Source organism: Erithacus rubecula (assembly GCF_903797595.1).
Source record: "Erithacus rubecula genome assembly, chromosome: 3".
Classification (NCBI taxonomy): Eukaryota; Metazoa; Chordata; class Aves; order Passeriformes; family Muscicapidae; genus Erithacus; species Erithacus rubecula.
Genome location: NC_136689.1, coordinates 142,724,912 through 142,739,210, shown reverse-complemented (window position 1 = coordinate 142,739,210; position 14,299 = coordinate 142,724,912).

The window sequence follows — 14,299 nt, the reverse complement described above, 5'->3', positions numbered from 1 at the left end:
TTACACTGTGAAAGAATCTATATGAAAAATGGCACGAATTTTTAGCAACTTATCACACACCAGTAAATCCCCTTTCAGCTCATGAAAAACCCACATTCTTACAAGCTTGCAGATATAAAGTCCTTTCATGTATTTTTCCTACCTTGATTTTTAATATTTTGGGGGAGGGGAAAATCAAATCATAATCAATTGTCTTTTCCCTTCAGATCATTTTCCTGAAAGCTGCCAATAATTCCTCAGTTTAGCCCTGTCAACATTAATTCCTAATTGTCTCTCAGAAATGTTTTATTCCTAATAGACAATTTCAGGACTTACATTCCTACCACTAATAAAAATATATCAGGACTAATGTTAAAAATATAAGAAAATTACCTAAAATGAGTGCAAATACGACATGCAAACTTTTTCGTGTAGCTTGTACCCTGCACAAAAGGTCTCATTTGTTTTTTGAATGGCATACACATTTCTTTAATGTAAAAAACCAGCATTACCCATTTTAAAAATGTGTATTTCCATCATTACTGGGTTTGTAAGAAAAACATTTCTGAAATGAGAAACCAACCTATCTCCAAACCCCTCTTTTTCAGAGAACCAAACACCCTGCTATTAGAAGCAATTTTTGCAGGTGCTGAGACAACACAGTGACAGAAAACAAAAGGTAATAGGTACTCTTCCTAAATCAATATTAGAGAATTGTTTCAGTACAGTGTCCCACAGCTTTCAGAGAAGAAAAAAAAAAATCACCTGTTTTGAGCTGCCAAAATAATAAATTGAAGCAGGAGGTCTGACCAGTGAGCACAGAGCTGTAAGTAGGGGGTGACAATAGCACTTTAATACAGACATTAATTCAAATGGTAGCTTTGACTTGAAACTGCAGATTACACCCTAATAATTTATCCCAGACAGGGCATGAAATGCTGCAATGGCCCTTGATGGTCTACAAGGAGATAGTGCAGTGTCTTGAAAAACTGCTGACCAAACTATCATTTTCAGGGAATTATATGGCCATGCATGAAGAGAAAGATTGTTACCAGAGCAAAGTGATAAGAAATGAACAGGTGGAACAGAAGTTTATAAGTGCAAATCCAACCCTGGTCCTTTTTTATCAAAAATAAATTGTTTTTCTATGAAATGCTGAAGACCAACAGAAACTGAAATTGCAAGATAATTAGATGCCCAGTATAGATCTATTGCAAAGTTCTCATGTGTTTTTCATGCATGGGAAAGGCAGAAAGATGCTCCAGCCCACACTGGAGCAATTCTTTTTACCAGTGCACAGAACATATTATTCTCTATCCAGGTTTTAAAAATAATATAAATTGATTTTGATAAATTATAGATGGTTTCAATAATTCATAAAGATGTAAATATGGCTTACTTTAAGTATAAGCAGGGCCTTGATAGCTTTTGAAATACTGATTAATTCATATGGGGAATAAGAGGATGAGGCAATTCAAACTCTCTGAGCTATAAAACAAAAAGAGTATTGATAAGAGAGATCTGGGTGCAATGCAGCAGCCTGGAACTGGAGCACAGGCATTTAAACATTAACTGGGTTTTGCCAGAATTCCAAGATAGGCAATATAGAAAGGCAAATCTAGCAACCCCTATAAAGAAAATTTAGATCCTCAGTCCATTCTCTAGGAGCAGAGGAAGTTTGTACACCAAAAATTATATTCAGAAAAGTGAGAAGGCCAAAAGCACCAAGATACTTCACAATTTTTTTTAATTTTAAAGTTGGATTCCCAATTTTATTTCAAATGCATTTACCTAGCTGTGCATTTGATAAAGTGCCTTTTAAAGAGATAGTTTTGCAACACAATGTCATTTGGATTACAAATTCTTCCAAATTGCCATTCATCTTACAAAAATTAGTTACTGGTTTAACTGCATTATAACTAGCTCAAATGACAGGTGAAGTCATGGTGCTAGAGATTAAACCTGTGTCTTGCAGGATAACTGAAATATTCATCTGTGTCAGAGAGATATCAGCTGATCCCTGATAAGCCATAAATGGAACCATCTCTTTGAAGTAAATTATTTAGTCTCTTAAAAGACATGTGGAATTCTGCACCTTGGAAATTTATAGGATACCTGTAAAATACCTAAAAAGCAAAAAACACCTTTTCCTTGTAATGATTCAATAGAGCTAACTCAGATGTTAACTTTAGTGAGACTTTTTTAAAACTCCAAACCCCAAATACATAACTGCATTTAAGTACATCTATCTGAACTGGTAATTAATTAGGAATTTTTTAGTTTCTGAAAGCAGCATGATTAACAACAATGGACATATTGTTAAAGGCAAAAAAAAATCTGAGTAAAAGATCAAAGATTATTTAATGTGAATGTAGGTCCCCAGATATTAAAATACAATTTAAAAATACTTTAGGTCTTTGTTTTTTTAGGCATTCACTTTTCACTTTGTGGAATTCACTTGGGATTCTTTTTTTTTTTTCCTTTCACATTATGACCTTGCTTTTGCTAGACATTTAAACACACAGTGTAATTTAAATGGGTGTATAACCTAACAGAAGTTAATAAGGTTCTTGGGGTTTTATTTATTTATTTATCCACTATGGTGGCAAAGTCATAGAATGTTTTATTCCCCCCTTTTTTTTTTTTTTTAAATTTCTTTGGTCATACCTACTTCTGTTTCCAATAGAAACAACAGGTGAGATTTAGCTCCAGTCTGTAATCAATTATGTGTTGGTGTCTAAACATGTCAAGAGTTTCTATTTTTTCACGACAATAAGCAAAAATCAAATTTTTACATTCAGTACAGTCTGGAGAAGTACCTGCCTGAGTAGATGCAAAGCTTCAGTTTTCTTCAGAATTATTTTTGGTTTGAGAGTTGATACAACTATCCAGTAGTGAGGCCTCCCATGCCTTTTGAGAACCCTGGAATACCCCACCTGACCCTTGGGTCCTAATTCAGAGAGAAATAGGATCATGGAATTATTAATTAAGATCATAGAATTATTAATTAATATCATCAAGTCCAACCGTTCACCAAACAACACTTTGTCAGCTAAACCATGGCACTGAGTGTGCACAAGCCCATATGAATTCATCCCTCCTTTCAAAATTCCTATTTGGAAGTTTAAATATGTGTCCTGGTTTGAAAGGACAGGTGTCTGCCAGTAAGGGCAGAAGTTTCCCTTTTTGGAATAAAGACTTTGGTTCCACTCCCCTCCCCCAAGTATTACGATTGTTTGAATCAAGGACTCTGAGGCAGAGATAAGGGGGTGGGAATAACAGCTCTTTTACTAATATATCTAACTATACAAACAGAAAACAATAACAGTTAAAATTGCTAACAGAACGAAATAGATAACTCGGTGTCAGTCCCTTTAGATGCAAGCACGCTGTCTCTGTGCTTAGTCCAGAGCCCGGATTTGCCAGAGGGCAGACGGGAACGAAGGCAGGAGGGAGGGGGGAGGGGCAGCAGCGGCCACGCCGGTCTCGGGCGGGAACGGGCTCACCCTCACTGAGGGCGGCGGCTCCTCGCTCACCGTGTGTGTCCGGGGGATCAGCTGTGTCCGCAGAGGCAGGAGGCTGGAACGGGGCAGATGCAGGGCAGGTGATCGCAGAGGGTCTGGCTCTGCTGTGCTCAGCCGCGTGGCTGAACGATCACAGGCGTCCTCCTCCCGGCTCGCCGGAAACGCGAGTGCTCTCCCGGAAGCCTCAGAGGCCCCTCCGGGGGCCGTCCCCACCCACCCCCTTTGTCTGGACCCATCAGGGACCCTGGGTGTAACCCGGCCAGCTCCATTGGCATGATAATGGGAAACATTCTTTCAATTGACACAGTAACAGAAAAACACTCAACCCCGAACAATATGTAAGGAAAATGTGCACAGGGTTTAAAAATATAAGAAATTTGCCAATTTGGACAATAATAATATTAGAGATGCTCCACAATATAGAAAAAAACAAAGTTCCTACAAAGCCTGGAGGAAAGAGCTAGGCTTAGGAAGTGTTTTTCATATTTTTTCAGAGTGAGTAAAATATTTCACTAACAATATACACCTTGTTTGAAAGGGGATTTCTGCACAGAGGATTTTTTTTTTTAAGTTTAATTCCTGATCTATGTAGAAAGGCTTATTAAATACCAAAACTGTAAATAGGAAACCACACATTATTAAAATAATTGATAGTCCATCATAAGTTTCCTGATGTTACTATTGGTACATTTGGCAACTGTAGGTGCCTTTAATTTTCTCCTTTTTATCTTCCCATTGCATTTAAAGCAGGTTTTCAGTTTGTAAAAAAATTTGCATTTTACTTAAAAAAAAGGAGAAAAGGAGAAAACCCCAAACTATATGTCTTTTTAATCACCAGTTTAGTGTAAATACAATAAAATGCAAGCAGCTCTTTCTTTTCAGACAATTATTTTTAAAGAGAATCCTGAGTTCTTTATTATTCCCTAAGTTTACATTTTATGCTGTTCCCTTATCTTCTACACTGAGTTCTTTCAAATTATTTTGCTTGCGTTTTTGCTTCTGTCTGTGAATATTTCTAGCCCCCTTTGCTTAGTTGCAGCTAATCAACTTTCCTTCTTCCATTGCTCTTGTTCTGTCTGCAAGTTTGGAATCAGACACATCCTGTGAGCACTGGAATCATCTCCATCCTTGTAGTGTTGTCATAGATACACACAGAACCATTTATTGTTGGAGAAAATAGGGAAATAGTGGCCCAGTGTTGTGCTGTTTCCTGTTTATGTTTTAATTCAGACTGGTGCCAGTGGTCACCAGTAGCTCACTGCTCTTCTGGCTGTCACCTCTGCTAATGAGGAACCTCTGTGCACCTGGCTGAGGTGGCCCAAAGGAGACAGGGCTCAGAGAGCCAGGGTGGATCTGTCTCTGTGCAAGGGCAGAGGAACAGCCACTCCCCTTATAACAGGTCCCAAAACATGAATATACTGTTTTAGGTTTCGAAACCTTTGTATTTTTCATTATCTACAGAGGGAGGGCAGAAACTGTAGACCTGGAGCTCTGCCAGTCTTTGTTGTCTCTCTTGGAACCATGTTTCTGCTGTCCTGCAGAAAGGATGTCAAAGGGGTTTTTAATTTGTTTTCATTTCTTGTTTGTTTGGGTTTTTGTTGTTGTTGAGGTTTTTGGTTTTTGTTTTGCTTTTTTTTTAACCAACAAGAGCTTAATGGTTAAAACATTTCACTTTAGCTGGAGTTATCTCAGGTCCTAATTTCACCTGCAAATGCAGAATCTATTTTACTGATGCTTGTTACAAATTTGTTTTGTCCATTTAGCCTTTATATTGCTTAGAGTGAGAGTGAACATTTTGGAATTGCTGATGTTGTATTAATATATTATTGTAATAGTAGTTGTTGTTATTGCTATTGTTATTATTATTTTTGTTATTATCACTACTATTTTATTTCTCTATATAATTCAGTAACGTCTTGCCATGACATAAGTTAAAGCCTTAAAAATTTAAGTCAACATTGGCAAAGATCCTTTACACCTTTGCACAAATCAGTCTTGAATTTTATTTATGGACAAACTCCAACAACCCCTCAGTTAATGTAACTAGTAATACATCACAGGTGAATCAGAGGAGCAAAAATTTCCTTTGGAACTCTGTAGAAAGGGAAAAAAATTGCTAAAGGTCTATATGATAGGTAAGTCCAGATTCCTTGGACATAACATTTTACCATTGGCTTTCATTATAGGGCAAGTTTTTACTCTTTATTGCTGAAAATAATTTAAACTTACTTGAAGAGTGCCTTCATAGTGAGAAGAGGGTAAAAAGATTTCTGCTTAATGGCAGGCAGTAGTTTCCTTTCAGATAAATTCCTAGCTTCCTTTGATTCAGCCAATCTTAGGTTATTCTTATATTTTATAACTTTCAGTGCAACATGTTCCAGTTTTAAGCTTTGTCCCATGCAAAGCCTGCAGCTTGAACAGAAAACTCTCTCTCAAGGTGCCACAAACTCCTTAACTGCACTGAGAAAACAAGAATTTAATTTGTTTTTAAACTCCTGGAGGATTGCCTTTTGTGTGCATTTGGAATAACTAACTTCTCTTTCTCTGGGATTGACTGGAGTCTTTAGATAAAATTGTTTTGCCCAACTTCTGAGGTAAGTATCCTGTATCAGCAGAATACCATGCTCCAGGAAGAGTTGCTGTAGAAAAGGTTCTCACTATGGAGCCACTCTGCAGTATCTATATATAGTTATAAAAGCTTTCTGCAAATGAGCAGTTCTATAGAAATGCAAAATATAAATAATTATTATAATTAATGGGTTGTGTTCTTGGTGCAGCTCTCAGTTTAAAAGCTTATCTCAGCTTGGGTATTTCTCTATCCTACATTTTCCTCTATTATTTCTTAACTGCTCTGGTAAAGTTATCTGAGTTTGACTGTTCAGGACTGAGACAATTTCTCACCAAATATATTTAAAAGGAAAAAATCAAAACATTTTGATTAAATCTGTAATCATGTTTTTTAAGTGATTTGCTTTGTGTGAACTTTTCCTTAGCCATTTCAAAAACCTTTTTTATATAGAGGACGGGATTTCTCCCTCTCCCTCCCTTTTATAGATGGGGAAACTGAGGTAGACTAAAGGGAGTATCTGCAGTTTTCTAGTAGCAGTACAATTTTGGAAGCAAAGTACAAAGAGGGTCCAATTTTCAGAGCTTTTAGAATTTGTAGCAGTTATTAAACTATATAGGAGCTTTTGAATATTGTGGACAACTTGGATTAATGTTCTTTCAAACCTTATCTGCCTGAATATGGATGAGAGCAGCCAGGAGCAGTTTAATTCTGCTGAGCTGGAATTCATGTCAGTGATGCTGGATTCAGCCCCAGCACTTGAACTTACACCCATCACACTGGTGGATGCTCAGAGGTAAGAAGGTGCCCACACTAGAGCTCATGCTCAGGATGCACAATTTCACTGCACCTTATCTAGTATACACCCAATAAACTAGAAAAGGCAATGTGAAATATTTTTATGTTTCTTTAAATATGTCAGGGAACAGGACCAGTGTCCCATGTATATGCAAAAAGATAAAAAATAAATCCTATTCTTCAATTCCACTTTTTTTTTTGGAAAATGTACTCAGTCTTCCTCGTTGCAAATTTCATCTCTACAGAAGAAAAAGAAAGGCTTTAAGCCCAACTTGTTGGTGCTGCTTCATGCCAACTAAATTTTCCTCCCTTAATTTATTGCATTTTTTTTCTTGCACTGCTCTGCCCAAAACCACTCTCCCTTTTGCCATTGATTGCTGTAGCAACCATAAAAACCAGGAAGTATATTTCCATATTTTCATTCACAAAGAGGAATAACTGGGCTGTTGTTTGAGCCAGGTTCTCCCCAATACAGATGTGTACTGGGGTCTGAGAGCACAGGATGAATACCAAAAAAAACCCCTGTGAATTGACTGGGATTTGACCTGGAGCTTTGGAATTATAAACTTGTGAATTAGGAAACTCCTGTTGGAGTATTTCATGTGGTGAATTGACCAAGACTCAGGAAGCTTTTTAACTGAGAGTGAGTGCAAAGCCCATGAGAAGGTGAAGAGGAGGCAGAGGCAGCCCTGGAAGGTATCCAAGGGCTGGATGCAGCAGAGCAGTGGTTACTGACAACATTCCCAAATGTGCAATATTTGGAAGATGCAGATAGAAAGCTGGAACAGAAAGATCCACTTTAGGTACCTCAGTAACCTGCTTGTTATGCTTTAATTCTAAAACATATTCTCACATCTAGGGACTTGCTCATTTCTTTCATATTTTCTCATCTGTTAGATTTTAGACTTCAGGTACTTCGTACAAAATAACAACTTTGCTTTCTTCCCTTTCCAACATGTTGCATAAAATTGACATCCCTATCTGCACACAAGAAAAAAGAAAATATTTTCCAATAAATTTTTACTCTAAAGAAGGGGAAAATCAAGGAAGTATAGGTCATACAATGTGAAAACTTTTTGAATAATCAAAACTACTTTGCCACAGTGTTAGGAGGCACTTTTCTCTCAGTTTGGGGGAAGGAAGAGATGACCTTGTAGCCTAAAATGTCTGAATTGGAGCAATTAAAAAAAAAATAGTGCAAACTATAAAGATGTGTTATTAGGAGCCAATAAGAACTGGTAGTGGCTGGGAATTCAACATACAGATAAGGGGACAAGGACCTGGATGTACTTGTAAATCACAGGATGACTGTGGGTCACCAGGGCAACATATCCATGGAAAAGGCTGATGGGATCCAAAGTTGGCTCAGAACAAAACAATGCCAGTGGAGAACAAAAATCACATTTACTAAGCAGCTTTGATAAAACTTTGACAGAAGTAGTAGATACAATACAGAAAATATGAACTCAAAATGGAATAAATAAATATAACTCTCATGGAAAACTAAATAAATTAAAAACAATAACAATACTAGCAATGTGCATTTAAACAAAAAAGCTCAATAACATTAAAAAAAATAATAATGCCAGAAGAGATTCTCATCCCGACAATGTAGACATTGGGACTGGACAGGAATCACTGAAAAGAAATAAAAACTGCAATAGAATAAAGGCTGGCATAGGAAGTAGACCATAACATTGCTTATTTATCAGAATAAAAATAATGGGAATTTCTAGCTATTTGAATAATCAGGTTCTGAAATAAATTCAAAATAGGAGGGAAGAAGTAAAAAATGCTTTGTGATATATTAATCCTCTGTCAAATGTAATAAGATATTTGACTACCACTGAATCCAGTGACTGTTAAGCAGTCATAAATATCCAAGAGGAGTTGTATCCATGTCTGGAAAGGATGGTCCATTGCTTGCCTATGCAGGAAAGAGCTGAGTTTATGCATCTCTCATATAGGAGCTGAAACAATTACTTTGTCAGATTGGCTGAATCAAATATATCATGGATGGTGTCATGAAGCTGAGATTTATGAGATTTCTGACCCTTTCTGAGTCTCTGAGATTTCTTCTCCCAGTCCTTCAGCCCACTCAGGTAAGTGCTGCTCTTTCCACACCCATCTCTTCACAGGTGCTGCTAACTTGTCATTTTCTGTCTGGAGATAACAAGGATTAAAAATGAAAATCAAATAGGCAAACAAAGCGGGATTTTCTGAACCAAATTGCTGCCTTGACCATAGTATAAGCCAGTGATAATGGACTTTTAAACACAGTAACAAGCAATGAGCTTCATTATCAGGAGAGAGAGGAAAAAAAATGTTGATCTTTTATAGTTTCCCTGTCTCTGAAGAGAACTTTTAAGAGACCTCTTCAGCAAAAATAGAGTATCTTCTCACGACACGAGAAATTAATCAGTCAGATGAGCCACCTTCCACTTAATATTTGTGATTTTACCTCAACAGTTGCTAAGACAAAGTAGAATTTGAGTTACAGGGGAGGGGAGTTCTATCCCAGTTACATATTGGCTCTTGACCTGACAGTATTGATCAGTGCCTTTTCTGAGAGCAGGAGGGTCTGTCCAGGCTGGTCCCAGAATACAAGACTCCTGAATGAGAATTCCTGCTGCCCAGGACATGGTCACCTGCAGCCATTTACTGTCCCATTCCAAATTCCTCAGTTCTGTGTCCCAGCAGTCACAGAAATTACATATATTTCAGTGATGTAGACTAGAAACAGCATGAGGACTGAAATTAATAACTTTATATGGATAGTTTTAAATGCATTTCTAGATATAGGTATATCAGTACAAAGGTATATTGGTATATCAGTATATAGGTATAGATGATGTATCACACTACACCTGGAAGTTTCAGTGTCCCATCATGATGAGACCTGACAGGCAAAAGGATGATCTTAGAGTTGTGTGATTATGCCATAAAAAATACAAAACCACAAAGAAAAGCAATTTATCCAGGTCCCAGACCCAGTGAGGGGCTGACTGAGATTAACACCTCTATTTCTACAACTCCTATCTCCCATTTTCATTCTGGGGATCTGATCTTCTTCCTTTTTCTCTTGTTTTTTTCCTCTCTCTATTTTTCTTTGACTTCTAATCAGAGCAATGAACAAACAAATCTACATTTCAGATTTACAGAAGAAAAATGGTCTTCTGAATAAACATAATTTAATTGCAACTTTTTTCCATAGCTCCTAAGGCTCATGCTGAAGACTTTTTGTGTCATAATATATATTAAATGCAGGAAATCAGTCTGAGATATATTATTGGTTTAGCAGAATCCACGTACAATTACTTTTTAAAAATTACAACATACTTCAGACTGTAATAACTGTGCCTCTTTATAGAAATAGGGGTTATAATCTAGCCATTAAAATTCCATAACCAGCTGCTTCCAGCTATTCACATGTGTGAAACACTGCACAGCTTCCAATTTATTTTTTTGTTGTTGTTTTTTTTTTTTTTTTTTTTTTTTTTAATAAATTTGCCACTTTCAGGCTCCTACAGAGAGTAATTTCCTTGGAAAGTGTCTTCATCTAAATAGCATTTAAGTATGCCACAAAGAATATCAACAAAGACAAATTGTACCACATCTCAACATAATCAAATGCTTATTTATTTATCTCCTGAAAACCTGATCAAGATGGAACGAGCTGAAGTTCTCTCTGAGCAAACTAGAAGAGAAAAGTGAGGGGAAGCTCTTGGCTGACATGAGTTTTAAAATATACAAACAAGACTGATCTGCATTGTTGCAGCCTCAAAAAATAATCTGTGAAAACAGAATTGGACAAAAGTCTTTTGTGAACTCAGGATGATTGGTAGCACTTATGGTTGCTTAAAGGATTACCAGAAAGATTATTTCATAGTGTTTTTAATATATTTAGAGAACTGAACACATGGTGGCCAGGGTGGCTGTAGCTCCAGTCTTTGTGATGCATCAGACCTGATCCTATCCAGGTGTTTTCCAGAAAGAGTTGCATTATTTTATATATAACATTATATTACATTATCCCCAGACAGAATTTGGGTGCATAAAAAGGAGAACCTGAAGAGTTTGAAATTTAAATAAATTGAAACTCTCAGTACTCTGTACAGAAAGGTGGCAAAATTCCTGCCTATTTTGATAGACTTGGGAACATTGCTCCTATAGCTATTTCTGAGCTAAGAACATTACAGGAAAATAAATTCATAGGCAGATGAATTATCAGACATATGGACAACGTTAATTTGAAACAAACTACAGGCTTTATGTAAAGTTCACACAAAATGCCAACAGGATTCCAGTTTCACCTTGGAATGACACTTTCAGAGCTGGAACAGCCAACCTTACTGCTGTGTTAATCACACTGATTTTCTCCTGCACCTTACTTCAAACAGTGATATGTGAATGACTGATGCCCATAAAACAATAGCAAGAAACCCAGGAAGTGACTGTAGGAATATATTTAAGATAAAAATAAAATATATTCTGCCCCCACCAAGCACATGAATTGAATCAAAATGACAGGAAAATTAAGAACAGGAAAGATATAATCTTTCAGCAATTGCAAATAGCTTTTTAATTTTTTTTTCTGGTTTACTGAATGCTGCAGTGGTAACAACCTTATGAATTTTTTAATGTTTTTTAGAAAATATACAAGTTTACTTTATCAATTTTTCAGTCATCAAGATTAGGCATGTAGCTGTAAGTGGACTGGGTTCACTAAAAAATGACCACAGAGTAAGGCCAAATACCACTACACCAACTTTACTCCATCTTCAGCATCTGGAAGGAGCTCTGTAGATGGCAAAGGGCTCAGAGTTTCTGTTTGTACTCAGCACTGCAAATTCTCCTCTCTGTGAAAGAAAACAGCTCTCTATAGCACCTGTTTTTATCATTATTTAAAAAAAAAATCTATTCTTGAGGAAAATTACAAAAATACAAGGTTTAATCTCCTTCTGTATCTTTCTTTAATGACTGTGTGCTGTGGAGGGGAAGTCATATGATGGACCATCAATAATTTGAGGTGCAATTTGTGATGTTACCTTCCCTAAATTTGTGTTTCTTTTTTCTACTCCACTCTATGTAAATCCACTCTGCCACAAATGCACTCATGTAACATTCATCTGGATTATGTGCTATAAATTCAATATTTGCTCTGTACAGCAAACAATTTTTTTTTTTTTTTTTCAAAATTAGACCTGCTGCAAAGAATATCCTGTGCAGGGTCAATAATAAACTCTAAGTGTTGCACATCTGTCAGTGTAATTTCTAAAATGGACAATCAATTAATCCTGCCTTCATTTATTAAAAATCAAACAAATAAATAAATCAAACCCCAGAAACAATGCATAACAACCCTGTGAACTCTTGTGTTGATAATTTCTTTAATGATTCTTTCCCAGATTAAGAATTTTTTGAATTGGTTTCTAGCAATTCTTCTAGCATTAATTTTTTTTCATGTGAACTATTTGAAAGATAAGATAATGTTTGGGTGAATGTATGGTATTAAAGCTTGGAATATATAAAACTCTTTCCTAGTTCTGGCAAAGGATGATTGCATAACCTGCATAAAGTCACTTGATTCCTCTATCCACCAGTTGCAGGTGTCTAGCTACCACTCATTTCAGTTATAGTTAATTTAATTTAATTTATTCTAAGTTTTACAATAATTTTTCTAGCTTTGAATGTCTGACTGAGAACCTGCAGGACAGGGACTGTCTCATATTCTCTATATGAACTAATCCTGCTCTAATTGGCTTTCTGGTGGAAAGTGACTTCTAGGGGTGCATTTGTAGGAATGATAAATACCAATAATTTAAAGAACTTAATGAAACTATCCATTTCAATGACACATTGGCATGTTAAAGAGAAAAGTTAAGCCAGGGAAACATTTGCAAATCAGGACATTAAATGCAGTGTTGAACTTCCATAATGTAATACTGTGTAACAAGACTGTGATGGAGAGCTGGTGTGACAAAGTACTCAATTACAACAGTGACCAGTTTAGCAAGGGGAACATAATATTCACTAATTTCAGTCTTTTAATAAAGTGTGGTCATATTTTTCATATTTTAGTTCTGAAGGAAAGAGCACATTATTCCTACTAAGATCACAATTTCATTGTTATATTATTATTCAGAAATGTTGAGGATAAAAAATGAATTGTATTGAGTGCAAAAGGAAAAGAGATGCAGATACAAGAAGACTGGTAAATCTGTAATTCTGCATTTCTGTATTCAATTGCCATCAATGAAAAAGTGCAAATTATACCAAACATTCAGATAAACTGAATTTTAGTCAGTTTACATAGTCTTATTTAAGGCTCATCTTGAAAGCTGATGCTCTATAAATCTGAGGTTTGGTTTACTAGTCTGGGCTTAACCATAAAAAATATTACCCAAGCTCAAGCACTAAGCTATGACAATGGCATTGCTACCAACTGGGGCATTAACTGCTTTTCTAGGAAGGTGTCCCTGCCCATGGCAAGAGGTCAGAACTGGGAAATCTTTGGGTTCCCTTCCAACCCAAACCACTCTTTGATTTTTAATTAGAAGACATGCATTGGTTCAATCAGTGACTTTTTATAGCCTTAAAATATTACTGTCAGATCTTTTTCAAAAATAACAAAAGTTCATCTGTTCAGTCTGACTTTTTAAAATATATATGTTCAAGATTATTAGAATAGTCATATTTTGTAGAAGCTTGTCATATCCTGTAATTCTGTCCAAGGTCTGTGACTGAACCAAATTTGGTCATGTTTTCCCTCTGAAAGCCTGCAAAAAAGACTATGTTTTCTTTTGGGTTTTGCTTGCATAATTGGTTTAGGAGCAAAATCTTTAAGAAACTCTACAGAAGATGAAGAGTAAAACCTTTCAGCAAATTTTTAAATAGCATTAAAATACAAATAATTTGAGTAGATTAAATAAATATATATAACAGGAACATAAGTGAATAAGCTATACATCTTGGGGACAAGATTTAATTAAAAAACCCTCAAGTGTCAGAGAGTGAAAAGGGGAAATAGAGGATTTGTTGCCCTATTCAGCACAGTTTTTTTTAACAACAGTAGGATTTCATGTTCTTTAACTTTTTAAATGAAATGGTTTTGATCAAATGTAGCACTCAGGAAATGTGAGATTAATGCCTTTGACAGAAGCAGAAAACAGAGTAAACAGTCATTACACAGGTTTCATGAGAAAGCTCAGCTACTGCCCTTGAATGTGATCTTTCAACTTCTACTATCAACTCTCACTCCTCAAACTGCCAGCTAAGCCATTTCTATTTTTTTGAGCCATTTTACAAGGAGTGTGAATGAGGCCACCACAGTCATGGGAGGTGAAAGGTTAGGCTGAGTTCAAGTAAGTGTGTTCCTTTTTTCCTGGTTTACCAAACACACAGTCCATAGAACCCTGTAATAAGTTTGACA